The 13,077-nt window shown below is 45.5% G+C and overlaps 1 protein-coding gene and 1 long non-coding RNA gene across 14 annotated transcripts in view; one reads left to right on the top strand and one right to left on the bottom strand.

Annotated features, from left to right (window-relative positions):
• LOC122684662 overlaps positions 1-1,508 on the top strand; it is a 29,300-nt gene extending 27,792 nt beyond the window's left edge. The window contains exon 3 of the long non-coding RNA XR_006338117.1: positions 1,241-1,508. This is a non-coding gene — a long non-coding RNA (uncharacterized LOC122684662). The remainder of the gene's footprint in view (positions 1-1,240) is intronic.
• The window catches only part of DLGAP1 (DLG associated protein 1), a 750,273-nt gene that overhangs the window by 195,735 nt on the left and 541,461 nt on the right, over positions 1-13,077 (bottom strand). The gene's annotated exons all lie outside the window — the stretch shown is intronic.

A 13,077-nucleotide genomic window follows, 5' to 3' on the forward strand; every position in this document is an offset into this window, starting at 1 on the left:
CAGAAGTGGTTTCTGCCTCTTAGAAATGATGGAATCAATTGGTGCAGGTTCACCTCCATGGGGTGCCCTGGGCAGGACTTCTGGGCTAAGGCAATAACGACCTGTCAACCAGGATGCTGTTTCTGGGGAACAGGTGGGGAAGAGGTGGCAGCTCCTCGGGCTAAAGGAAATGATGCCCCTTGGAAAAGTAGGCACATTGTCATGATACTTGACAGGCATACTGTCTTCTAGCGACTCTGCAAGGCATGATGATAATTACTAATCACAGTTGGCTCAATTTAGCATGGCAGTGTTCACCGGAAATCAGCAGAGATGGGAAAGCTGTAAAAACACAGTGTTTTTTCTCCCCCCTTGTAATTTCATATATGTTTGTTACTACAGTGGGGTCAGAAAACTCAAAGTGCCTCCTAAGAACAATGGGCTCTGGATTCATAAAGCTGGCTCGAATCCAGAGTTGTCAAATCTAGTGTGGGTTGAATGATGCTGTTTATTAAACCAAAGTGCTGTGTGTGCTTATTGAGACAAAAACACACAATATTTACTAGATGTCAATAGTCATCATTATGTGATGGTATTACACATAGATGTGGCTCAGCAGTGAAGAATCCCCCTGCAATGTAGGAGATGCTGGAGACATGGGTTCGATCCCTGAGTCGGGAAGATCCCCTGGAGGGGGACATGGCAACCCACTCCAGCATTCTTGCCAGAAAATCCTATGGAGAGAGGAACCTGGTGGGCTACAGGGTTGCAGAGTTGGATTCAACTGAGCACACACAACATACATAGATACCCATGTACTACATGTGAATTAAAATATATTTTACTAAAAAGTGTAACAATCTCAGCATTTTAAAGTCAGATGCTCAGGGTAAGCAACTGAAATGGAGTACAATTAAAACAGGCAATTAGGCAGACTTTCATTTCTAATGGCAAAGTCATGTGTCAGCCCCCCTCTGCTCCCACCTCTACGTGGTGGATCCTCCACCTACAGTTGGCTGTTTTGAGCCCTAACCCAGCGGTCCCAATATTTTGGCACCAGGGACCAGTTTTTGTGGACGACAGTTTTTCCGTGGATGCAGGAGGGGGAGATGGTTTCAGGATGATTCAAGTGCATTAGATTTATTGTGCACTTTACTTCTCTTATTATTACATCAGCTCCACCTCAGATCACAGGCACTAGATCCTAGAAGTTGGGGGCCCTGACCTAACCCGCTCTGTATCCACCTGCGTTTCATCCCAGGAGCCTCAGCCGCACAGCTGCCCGGTCCTCGGATCCTCACTTGTCTGCCCGGCAGCGGCCTCCTGCCCTCCGTGGAGCTGGGACTACTCCAGATGTTACGATGGAACATCCTGCTTTGTGTCATGCTGATATCTCTGATGGAGACCCTGACCTCTCACTTTCCTCCTCTCAGCCTGTCCACCCTGGAGGTGGGACACTGGGCCCTGTGTCTCCCCTGCTGGGGCAGCGTCTGCTGCAGACCAGGCAGGAACCAGGTGATTCTCTGACCTGACAGTGTGTGTGACCACCATCTGCAGCTGCCCTCGCCACTCCTCAGCCCGCAGCCTGCCTTCCTCAAGCACTGGTGTCAGTCCAGATGGAGCCTGTGTTGGTTGAACTGCCCATAGAATGTACTGGATGCAGTTTACATGCCTGCCAGGTCCTTCCGGTTCTGCCTAACCCCTTGGCCTCAGCCCCCAGGAAGCTGCTGGGTCCGTGGAGCCTCAGGCTTCTTTACTGGGTCACTGGAGGAACCCCCAATCAATACCCCATGGGAGCAAGTTTTGACCAAGGAGAGACAGGAAGCCAGGAGGAACCAGAGGAGAAACTGCCCTTTTGCTCTCTGATGGAATGTTCCAGACAGGATACAGTGTTTCCATATGGTCTCACTAGTGTGTGCCAAGTTGCTTCAGTCATGTCCAACTCTTTGTAACCCTGTGGACTGTGGCCCACCAGGTTCCTCTGTCCATGGGATTCTCCAGGCGAGAATACTGGAGTGGGTTGCCATTTCCTTCTCCAAGAGATCTTCCCCACCCAGGGATTGAAGCCTAGTCTCTTATGTCTCCTGTATCAGCAAGCAGGTTCTTTACTACTAGTGCCACCTAAGAGGTCCCCAGTCTCCTCGGAGACATCCCATGTAACCAAATGACCAGCTCTGTTTTCCAGCAAAGTCCTGGCCTGCCTTGTAATGTCCTGTCTTGCATTCACTCTGCCTTTTTCCCAGCGTCACATCACCTGCCCCATCTTCTCCTTCCCTTTGAGGAAGAGCATGGAGACTCTACCTATGGTACCATTTCTGGGGAGCTGGGTTGGAACAGACATCATGACCTGGATGGCAAGATGCCCTGGCAGAAGGAGGGTCCACTCATAGGCCAGCCACCCTAGGCTCCACGCCATCCACTCATCACTTTTCTGGTCCCTTCTCGTCTGTGGTTGAAGTTCAAGCCTGTGTCACTCCTGCAGTCAAGCAGGTTATGGCAAAAAAATGGGTGGATTCTTGGATATTTTGGTAATTGTATGCTATGGCCATGTGTTCTGGGGCCTGGAACCAGAAGAAGAGGTTTTGGCTTATTAGTTATAATTTCTAGCAGCCCCAAACGGAACAGGTTCTCTCTGGCAGGAATGGTGACTTAGTGACAGGCTTGTAGAGAAGCTCAACCTTGGGCTGGTGACCATGCTAGGCAAGATAGTAAGGAGCTGTGATGCACAGGCTTGATTTTTCAGGAGGATCGATTCTGTGAAGACATGCTTACAGCATTGATTGTTTCTTAAATATTTACCAATTCACATTTTTAAAGATTGCAGCATTGTTCTTGTTACAAGGGCAATTTTGTGAAATAAACACCATCGAAATGTCCTATGGGGACCACCTCTACTCTGTGCCTCAACATACTTCATGTGGGCTCGGGCTCATGGATTTCCTGAGGCTGTGAGCAAGATACAGTGTGTGTGTGGGAGTCCTGTTTGGGGAGCATGCTCATAGCTTACATTGGCTCTTCAAAAGGGCATGTGACTTAAATAAGTAAGTAGATACTTAGAGACTTCCCTGGTCCCTAAGTCCAATGGTTAAGACTTCACCTTCCAATGCAGGGGGTGCGGGTTCAATTCCTGGTCTCAGAGCTAAGATCCTACATACCTCTCGGTCAAAAAAACCAAAAAACATAAAACAGAAGTAATACTGTAGCAAATTCAATAAAGATTTAAAAAATGGTCCACACCAAAAAGATCTTTAAAAAGTACTTAAAGAATCGATCCTTGGCCTAATAAAAAGTGTTTAAAATCTACCTGATATGAAAGAAATGAGTCTAAACATTCAGAAGTCTTGACAGGAGAGCAATTGTTAGAAAGTCACAGTAACAAGGAGGCCCCGGAAACTTCTTTTTGGATTTCTGACTGTTTTTGTACACTAAAAGAGGCAGAAAGGACCTCTGTCCTTTCTCCCCAAAACTGCTCCTCTCACAGTCCCCCCCGAGTCCTTCTCCAGCCCAAACCCGTGCCTAACCCTTGCCTTCACAAACCACATCTGATGCTGCACACACCCCCGGGCTCAGCCCCCACCCCAGCACTGCCACGCGGCCAGGCCGCACAGGTGCTCCCCGGGAATGCTGCCACCGTGTCCTCCCCGACTCCATCCTGTTCCCCTTTTACTTTCTCCTCTAAAAAAGCAGCCTGACCAGTTCTCTTACAATGCTACTTCTTTACCTGAAAGCTTTCTGATATCTTCCCACCTCACTCGGTGAAGTCCAGAGTCCTCACACAGCCCGCAGCCCAGAGTCAATCTGCCTCTGCGCCCTCCAGGACCCTTCCTCCACCGCTCTCCCCTCGCCCACCCTGCTCTGCCACACAGGCCCTCAGGCTGGGCCTCAGACAGGCCAGGCGACCTCAGGGACTTTGCACCGACGGGTCCCTACCTGAGGTCTCTCCCCTCTGACCACTGCAGGCCTCCCACCTGCACCTTCTTCAGGCCTTCGCCCATGGACGCCTTCCCCTGCTTCACGTTTTCCTTCCCGGCACTTGATCTCCATCTGAAGCCCCGTGGTCTCCTCCTGACACTTGATCCAAATCTGTCATACTCTCTTCTTCATTCACCCATCCCGCTTATTTTTGTCTCCTCTGCTGGATTGCAAGCTCTCCAGAAGGTGGAGGGGGGACTGCTGTCTGTCTTGTTCACTGTGGTGCTCCTGGAATAGATGCTCTGTACACAGCGAGTGTTAAGTACCTGTTGAATAGCTGGATGACTGAACAAGCAAGGCTGTCACTTGCATGTCCATGTTTCGCATCTAAATGTACACATCTCCCCCTTTCTCCTCTGAAGCGTAAGGCGTAGCCGGTCTGGTCCCAGGTGGTCTGTTAGTACCGCCTGTCCTTACATCCCCATCTGGCGGCCCCTCCTTCTTTAATCCTTCCTTAACCACGACAACGTGGCCAGGCAATAAGACAGGAAGCTAGTCAGCTGGGACCTGATATATAAATAAGACTCTGTGTAATCGCCAACATGCATTACTGTGATATACATTTGAAGTGCATCTCAATTACAGGCAGCTGTTCATTTTTTTTTTTCTTTTTCTGACTTCAGAATCCTCTGTGTTACTTGCTCCTAACTCCTAGTTGAACCTGACTAGGGCAATGGGAAGTGAAGCCTGAGGACAACCCGGGAATAACCCACCTAGCATCCCTGTTTGGCGCTTACATTATGCTGAACACAGAAGGTTCCTCTCTGTGGAGCGAGCCGGTCCCACTTGGGGACTTTGGGGCGGGGTGGGGGGGACGGGAAAGGCTGACACTATACAATGGGATTGAAGCACCAGTGGGCTCACACACTGCCACAAAGGCTTGGCTTGGCCAGCTGCCTCCCATAGGGTAGGCTGCAGAAGCTGGCAGGGACTCCATCGGTTATCAAGGTGGCTGCGTGGCTGTGAGCCATTGTCCAAGCCACCCAGCAGCAGACGGAGCTCTGCCAGTTCTCCGAACACAGGATCTGGCTAATTTGATTAACATATGGTGGAGACAAAGTGCGTCACCGGTTTCCTCTCCCCCCACAGCTGACTTCTGCAAGCTGTTGTCTCCTCAGCTCCCACTGCGATGCCCTGTGTATGCATCCCTGTGCAGTGGAATTGGTATTTTACAGGAGATAGAATATCTTCAAGATCATAGAACGATCCAGTGAAAACTTACTTATTGTTATGGAAGAAAGTAACTTTCCTCAGTGGGAAAATGAGTTGGCCACTTATTTTCAAATTGGCCTGACCCTGATGCCCTGGACATTTGTAACTGACCAGGATCAGGAGGATCACAGAGCCTTCTACTGGGTTTCATAACAACAGGGTCTCTGGATGTCATGAGAAGCCAGGAAGAGGTCCCCAGATCCCTTGCAATAGACAAAGGGCTTTTCTTATTGGGGGCTAAGCTAGATGCTCATTAAAAATGTTTTTTCTATTATTCTTACCAGTTTTCATAAAGTTGCATGGGTTGTTGAGTGCAAACCATTCACATAAAACACAAATGTTCTGCTGGTCCATACTACCCCAAACCCACAACAAAATTGATTGTCTTATTGTATGAGAGATCCAGCAAAGCTAAAAGGCTGAGCAGTGGAGTCAGCAAAACTATATAGGTCTTGGTTTATCAGAGAGAGAGGAGATGGCATCGCTTGATAAGGGTGAACATGATTAAGGAAATGAGAATCAACACCTCCCACTGGGTGGTTTTTCTCAGAAACCTCAGGCTGCCCACTGTCCTGTGTGCTGGACATCTATCCTGGGTTCCAGTGTAGACAGAGAAATTAATTTGTGATTAAGACAGGCACAGCACTTAGAACTCTATAGACTCAAGACTCTAGACTCAGTAGCCAAGACATGGAAACAATCTAAATGTCCATCGACAGATGAATGGATAAAGATGTGGCGTGTATGGATGTATGTGTGTATATATAGATACACACACACACACACATATATATATATATATATATATATATATATATATATACATGGGACCGAGGGGTATGTGTGTGTGGCTCAAACGGAAAGAATCTGCCTGCAATGCAAGAGACGTGGGTTTAATCTCTGGGTTGGGAAGATCCCCTGGAGAAGGAAATGGCAACCCACTTCAGTATTCTTGCCTGGAGAATTCCATGGACATAGGAACCTGGCTGGCTACAGTTCATGGGGTCTCAAAGTGTCAGACACAACTGAGTGAATAACACACACACACTGAAATATTACTCAGTCATAAAAAAGAATGGAATAATGCCATTTGCAGCAACATAGATGGACTGAGATTATCATACTAAGCGAAGTAAGTCAGAAAAAGAAAGACAAATACCATATGATATCACTTGTATGCGGAATCTAAAATATGACCCAGATGAACTGATTTACAAAAGAGAAACAGATTCACATAAAGAGAACAGACTTGTGCTTGCCAAGGGGGCCAGGAGAGGGATGGATTGAGAGTTTGGAATTAGCAGATGCAAACTATTAAATATGGAACAGATAAACAGCAAGGTCCTACTCTACAGAACAAGGAACTATATTCAATATCCTGGGATTAAACCATAATGGAAAAGAATATGAAAAAACATACAGGTATAGCCAAACCATTCTGCTATACAGCAGAAATTAACACAGCATTGTAAATCAACTATACTTCGATAAAATAAATTTTTAAGAAATCTTAGTTAAAAAGAAATTGTGTCCTTTACCCATTCTGCACTGGCAATTAGTATCTTGAAGAACATTCTGGCTGAAGACTTGGGTGTTCATTGGAAGGACTGATGTTGAAGCTGAAACTCCAATACTTTGGCCACCTGATTCGAAGAGCTGACTCATTTGAAAAGACCCTGATGCTGGGAAAGATTGAGGGCAAGAGGAGAAGGGGACGACAGAGGATGAGATGGTTGGATGGTATCACTGACTCAATGAACATAGGTTTGGGTGGACTCCGGGAGTTGGTGATGGACAGGGAGGCCTGGCATGCTGTGGTTCATGGGGTCGCAAAGAGTCGGACATGACTGAACAACTGAACTGAACTGAATTAAGCAGTTCAATGGATCTCAGTATATTCAGAAATGAGAAGTTGGAAATTTCTAGCTGTTGATCAAAAGATCACGACTGTCAGTTAAAAACTGCAAACCAAAAAATCCACTTCTTTTTACAATGGCCAGTGGATTGTTTTTCCAGTAGTAGGTTGGTTGTTTTCAGCCCCTGCGTGGCATTGTCTTAGAACCCAGTCCTGCATGCAGGGAATTGAAAAGGCAGACTTTATGAGTATAGCTTTGGATTTTGGTGGCTGGGGACATATTTCACTTTATATCATGCTTTTTGCTTCCTTTTCATTCTCTTCAAATGATCAAAAGCTTTGAGATCCTAAGCCTTCACGTTTGTTAAAATTACTTTTAAACTCTTAGCTCATTACTGTGTTCTTGCCCACGATTTAGAATCCCTTAACCAAAGAGAAATAGCTCTTTTCTTATAGCAAGTCCTTTTTACCTTCTATAGCTTTGCATAAAGAATACTCCCCATTAAAGAGGGAAGAGGTTACCTAAATTATTGTTCACACATACAATGGGATACTTTGCAGTTGTTAAGAATTTTTAAAGGAAAGTTAATCTACCTGCCTTTATGTAAAATACTGTTTAAGAATTTTAATTGGAAAGAATAAATTGTAGAATAGCATGCATAAAGAAAATGTAGATGTGTGTGTAAGATATGCATAGAACATTTCTGTAAGGATACACAAGAAATGGTTCCAATTCTGGTCTCTAATGAGGGGCAAAACAGGGATTGGAGAGGGGAGGAAGACTTTTACATACTATTCAAGCACACTTTGGTGCTGTTAGAATTTTTACAAGTATTTAAAAAAAATATTTATTTATTTGGCTGCACTGGGTCTACACTGTGATGTGAGGGATCTTTGATCTTCATTGTGGCATGCAGGATCTTTAGTTGCCGCATGTGGGATCTAGTTCCCTGACCAGGGATCAAACCTGGGTCCCCTGCATTGGGAGAGTGGAGTCTTAGCCACTGGGCCGTCAGGGAAGTCCCAAGTGTTCTTTCTATAATACTGTAATAAAGAAGGAAACCTTTCCATCATTCCTAAGCAGAAAGGAGAGGTGTGTAGGCATGGCATTTGTTGTGGTGTAGGCTATCATCACAACAAACAATAGAAAATAGCAATAAAAAGGGAAATGACCCACTCATCTCCTGGTGGACTTTTGATTTTTGGTATTTTTATTTAACTAGTCAATCCTAAAAGAAATCACCCGTGAATATTCATTGGAAGGACTAATGCTTAAACTGAAGCTCGAATACTTTGGTCACCTGATGCAAAGAGCTGACTCACTGGAAAAGACCCTGATGCTGGGAAAGACTGAGGGTAGGAGGAGAAGGGGGTGACAGAGGATGAGATGGTTGGATAGCATCACCAACTCAATGGACATGAGTTTGAACAAACTCTGGGAAATAGTGAAGGACAGGGAAGCCTGGGGTCGCAGAGAGTCGGACACGACTGAAGCGACTGAGCATTCATCTCAAAGAGTTTTGAGATCCTAAGCCTTCACGTTTATTAAAATTACTTTTAAACTCTTAGCTCATTACTGTGTTCTTGCCCACCCATGGGCAAGCGACTGCCCACCCATGCATCGCTGATAAGCAATGTTATGATAGTTTCAGGCGAACAGCGAAGGGACTCAGCCGCCCATACACATGTATCCATTGTCCTCCCAAATTCATTTTTAACTGGAAGATAATTGTTTTACAATGTTGTGTTGGTTTCTGCTGTACAGCAGCATGAATCAGCTGATGTATACATACATCTCCACCCTCTTGAGCCTCCCTCCACCTCCCCATCCTTCCCCTCTAGGTCATCACAGAGCGTGGAGCTGAGCTTCCCGTGCTACATAGCAGCTTCCCACCAGCTATGTATTTTACATACGGTAATGTATATATGTCAACGCTACTCTCTCAATTCATCCTATGTATTTTTTTTTTTTTTTTTTTACTGCTCAGAAGTCTTAAGAGCAGAGAGAGGTGAACACAGGAAGACTGGCTAAACTGATGGTAGAAAGATAGGGTACCTGAGCATCAGACCAGTTACTGCTCTTCTCTTCCTCCAAACCTATGAAAATTCCACACGGTACCCAATTTACTAGGGGACACCCACTACACTGAAAAACGTTTTTCTCTTCCAAGGACGGAGTTTGAGCAACCATCTCTGTCGCCCTCTATTCTTCAACAGGCAAGACAACAGTTCACCGTCATTTTTTGTTGTTGTTCAGTCACTAAGTCTTGCCCAACTTTTTGCCACCCCACGGACTGCAGCACCCCAGGCTCCTCTGTCTTCCGCCGTCTCCCGAATTTGCTCAGATTCACATCCGTTGAGTCGGTGATGCTATTTAACCATCTCATCCTCTGCTGCTCCCTCCTCCTTTTGCCTTCATCTTCTCCAGGATCGGTCTTTTCCAATGAGTCGGCTCTTCGCATCAGGTGGCCAAAGTATTGGAGCTTCTTCTCTGTGCTACCATTGCATCCCCCAGACTTATTTCTCAGAGTCTGTTTCCATTATCCCTCCCTCGTCCGCCCCTGGAGCTCCATTTCTTGTTACAGTCCATGTCTTAAGCTTCCATCATACTCAGCTACTTAGGAGTCTTAGCGATGTCTAGTTTAATGGGATTTAAAGAGGCACACAAAGAAAAACAGGGGAGTACATTAGGAAAGCAAACATTCCTACATGATACAACCCATAATCTACTCTTTTATTTCTTGACGATGTTTTGACTGGAGCTCATTATTTTTCTAGAAGTTTGAAGCATTCCATCCCTCATGAGGAAAAAAAAGATCCCCATATCCTGGAATTCTAGTTCCCCAAAAAAGAAAACTATATTTTTGTTCCTACTTCTTTGACATTTAAGTCCATTCCACCCTCCCCCCCTTCCTCCCCAACAATTCACAGCTTTAGGGATGAATCATAGCCATGAACCAAGATAACTAAAATTAACCAAGTGAGATGGGGCAAACATTTTGTTTGAGGTTTTCAGCTCCCATCTTCTCTCAGGAATGTTGGAGAGGAGGCACTCCCACACTCTTGTACATGGTTTTTCTTTCTTCCTTTCCATTTTCTGTTTTCCAGAGGCATCTTGACGGCTTATTTCTGAGGCTGGTTTTCATCAGCTACTTAATGTCAGTGATTGTGTCTTCCGATAGGTAAGGCCTAAGGTCAGTGGAATGTTCTGGAGTCAGAAGGAGTCCTGAGACAATGAGCTTCATCTTCAGGCTGCAAAGTTCCTGGAGAAGTCTCTCTCATTACTCTTTAATTTCGTTGCTACACCCTGGGGACCATCGCCTCTCTCACTCCCTTCTCTTCTCCCACAGATCGTAAAAAATCCCTTCCCCTTGCTGCTAGATTGTCCTTCTTTCTTCACTATTTTTTAAATTTATTTTTTAATTGGAGGAAAATTGCTTTACAACGTTGTGTTGGTTTCTGCAGCACGGCAACGTAAAGCGGGCATAGTTATACGTGTGTCTCCTCCCTCTTGCGCCTCCGTCCCCTCCCCCATCCCACCCCTCTAGGTCACCCCAGAGCACCAGGCTGGGCTCCCTGTGTCATAGAGCAATTCCCCACCAGCTCTCTGTTTTACACATGGTAGCCTATATGTGTCGATGCTACACTGTTCTTCATTATTAACTAACAATGATTTGAAATAACACATCACCCAAGAACATTAGTATTCTCGAAAAGGTCTCCTGAATGTTTAAGACTAAATTCTCAGGCAAGGAGGACAGAGGTTTGGAGGCCTGAGTTCCCTCAAAGCAGGTCACCTCAGCTTGGCTCTGATGAAGGATTTAAGTCTTTTACTTGGATTGGCTAGAATATGCTGTTTATTCTGGAAAGGAGACAACTGTCTGCTCCATGATTATAGTCAAAGCCATGTCCAAATCCCAACTTGGACTTTTATTCAATAGACTGTAAGAAGAACATTAAAAAAATAATGGTAAGTGAGCTGTCATTTAGAAGATTCTCAAGTTAAATTCAAGTTAATGTCCATTAATCCTCAGCAAATAACACTTTAAAATCTCTTCGTAGTTCTTTATCCCTTCATCCAAGCACTAAGAAAAATTTTCTCCTGGAAAAATAACCAGTCTCTAATGTTATAGACTTTGAAACTCTTCCAAAATCAGTGAGAAGGGCCCCAGGTGTCTGTGCTTGACTGGCTCAGGAAAGGACCAGCCAGAGCTTCCTGCAATATTGATAAAGTAACAAAAGACTTCAGGAAGATTTATTTCAATTCTAAATGCCTTGAGGGCAGATAAGTTTTCATGTTCAGGATGGTTAATCCTTGAAATCATCATTCTTTTTCTAATCCTGAAACTTAAAAAAAATATAAATAGCTCTGTGGCTTTTGGCAATGGTTTCGTGTCTCTGAGCCCCATCCCCACCCCCCACCCCCAAATTAAATGAGAGTCTCGTGCTCTTAACTTGGATGGTCCACTTAGATGGCTCCCTCTCAGACCCACCCCAGGCCCTTGCAAACAGCATTAGCGGATCCCAGCGTTAATGGATCCCAGTTGTGTGAGTGTTAGTTGCTCAGTCGTGTCCGACTCTGCGACCCCATGGACTGTAGCCCACCAGGTTCTTCTGTCCATAGAATTCTCCAGGCAAGAATACTGGAGTGGGTTGCAGTCCCTTCTCCAGGGGATCTTTCTGACCCAGGGATCGAACCTGGGTCTCCTGCATTGCAGAAGATGGATCCAAAGGGTCCCAGCTCCCCTCCAGGTAAGTACAGGGTTCTGGGCCTCAGAAGCCTCCTCAACAGAGCTTCAGCCACACTTCTCAGTGAAGGCCATCACCCAAGGTGCTGTCCCTCGTCTCCTTGGTCTTAAGGAAGCTTTCAGCGCTGATGTATATGTATTGTTATGATGAAGCACAAAGCGCTGGCAGTTCACGGTTTAAAGACAAAAGAAGGTCGTGCTGGTAAACAAAATAATATGAGAAGAGACAAAGGGGTTGTTCTCCTACAGCCTTAATTCTGGGAACTGAAATCCATTCTGCATCAGGAACCCCAGCCTGTGGCCTCTCGCTGGAGTCTCTTGTTTGGCTTCTCTTTTGTAGAAGTTTCCTTTCTCTCTTTGCCCCCCTCTAGCCAGACTGTGTCCTCAGCTGTGTCTTCACATTCCACATGCCCTCCTGCCCACCTGCAGCTCCTCGTGTTCCTCCTCTTCCCAGAAAAAGGAGGGGCACAGGCCACGAAGAGGGGAGCAGGACGATTTTTTTTTTACCTGTGGATGTGAACCACATTGAAGAACACAGCCATGTACATCTTCCCTTCTTAGTCCTAAGTGGAGGGAAATGCCTCTGTTTTCCTTTGCTGTCTATTTTGCCCAAATGCTTTGATATCCCTCTCCAGTCCCTCATTAACTAACATATAACAGCACATGCTCCTTCCAATGGGAGGGTGAACAGCCTAGTATCACCTAACGCTACAAACTTGTGCATTTACATCCTCATTGACAAACTCAGGATACTTTCCCATCTCTCCCTGACCATGACACCGTCTTCTTTTGTCTTTTATCCTATCAACTACCTGCAACTTCCACTAAGTAAGAAGTGGAAAAAGTTTAAAACAGAGAAACTCATTCATTTACTCATAGACAAATTATTTAAATACTTTCCAACATTCTTCAAGAAAAGAAACAAAGCTCGGTTAAAAGACAAATAGTACCTAGTATTATTTTGTGTGCTTTTAACTTTTAAAAAGTGTATGTCTTTCATTCTGCATTTGGTATTTACCCATACTGGTGTATGTGCGTGCTAGGTTGCTTCAGTTGTGTCTGATTCTTTGTGATCCTATGGATGTAGCCCTCCAGGCTCCTCTGTCCATGGGATTTCCCAGGCAAGAATACTGGAGAGGTTTGCCATTTCCTTCGCCAGGGGATCTTCCCAACCCAGGGATCGAACACGGGTCTGTTACATCTCCTGCACTGGCAGGCAGGTTCTTTACCACCAGCACCACCGCTGGCACCCTTTGATAATGCATTTTATGAATCTGCCGCAGTTATTTATCCCTTCCCCTGCTGGTATGT

Source organism: Cervus elaphus, chromosome 27, assembly GCF_910594005.1.
Source record: "Cervus elaphus chromosome 27, mCerEla1.1, whole genome shotgun sequence".
Taxonomy (NCBI): Eukaryota; Metazoa; Chordata; class Mammalia; order Artiodactyla; family Cervidae; genus Cervus; species Cervus elaphus.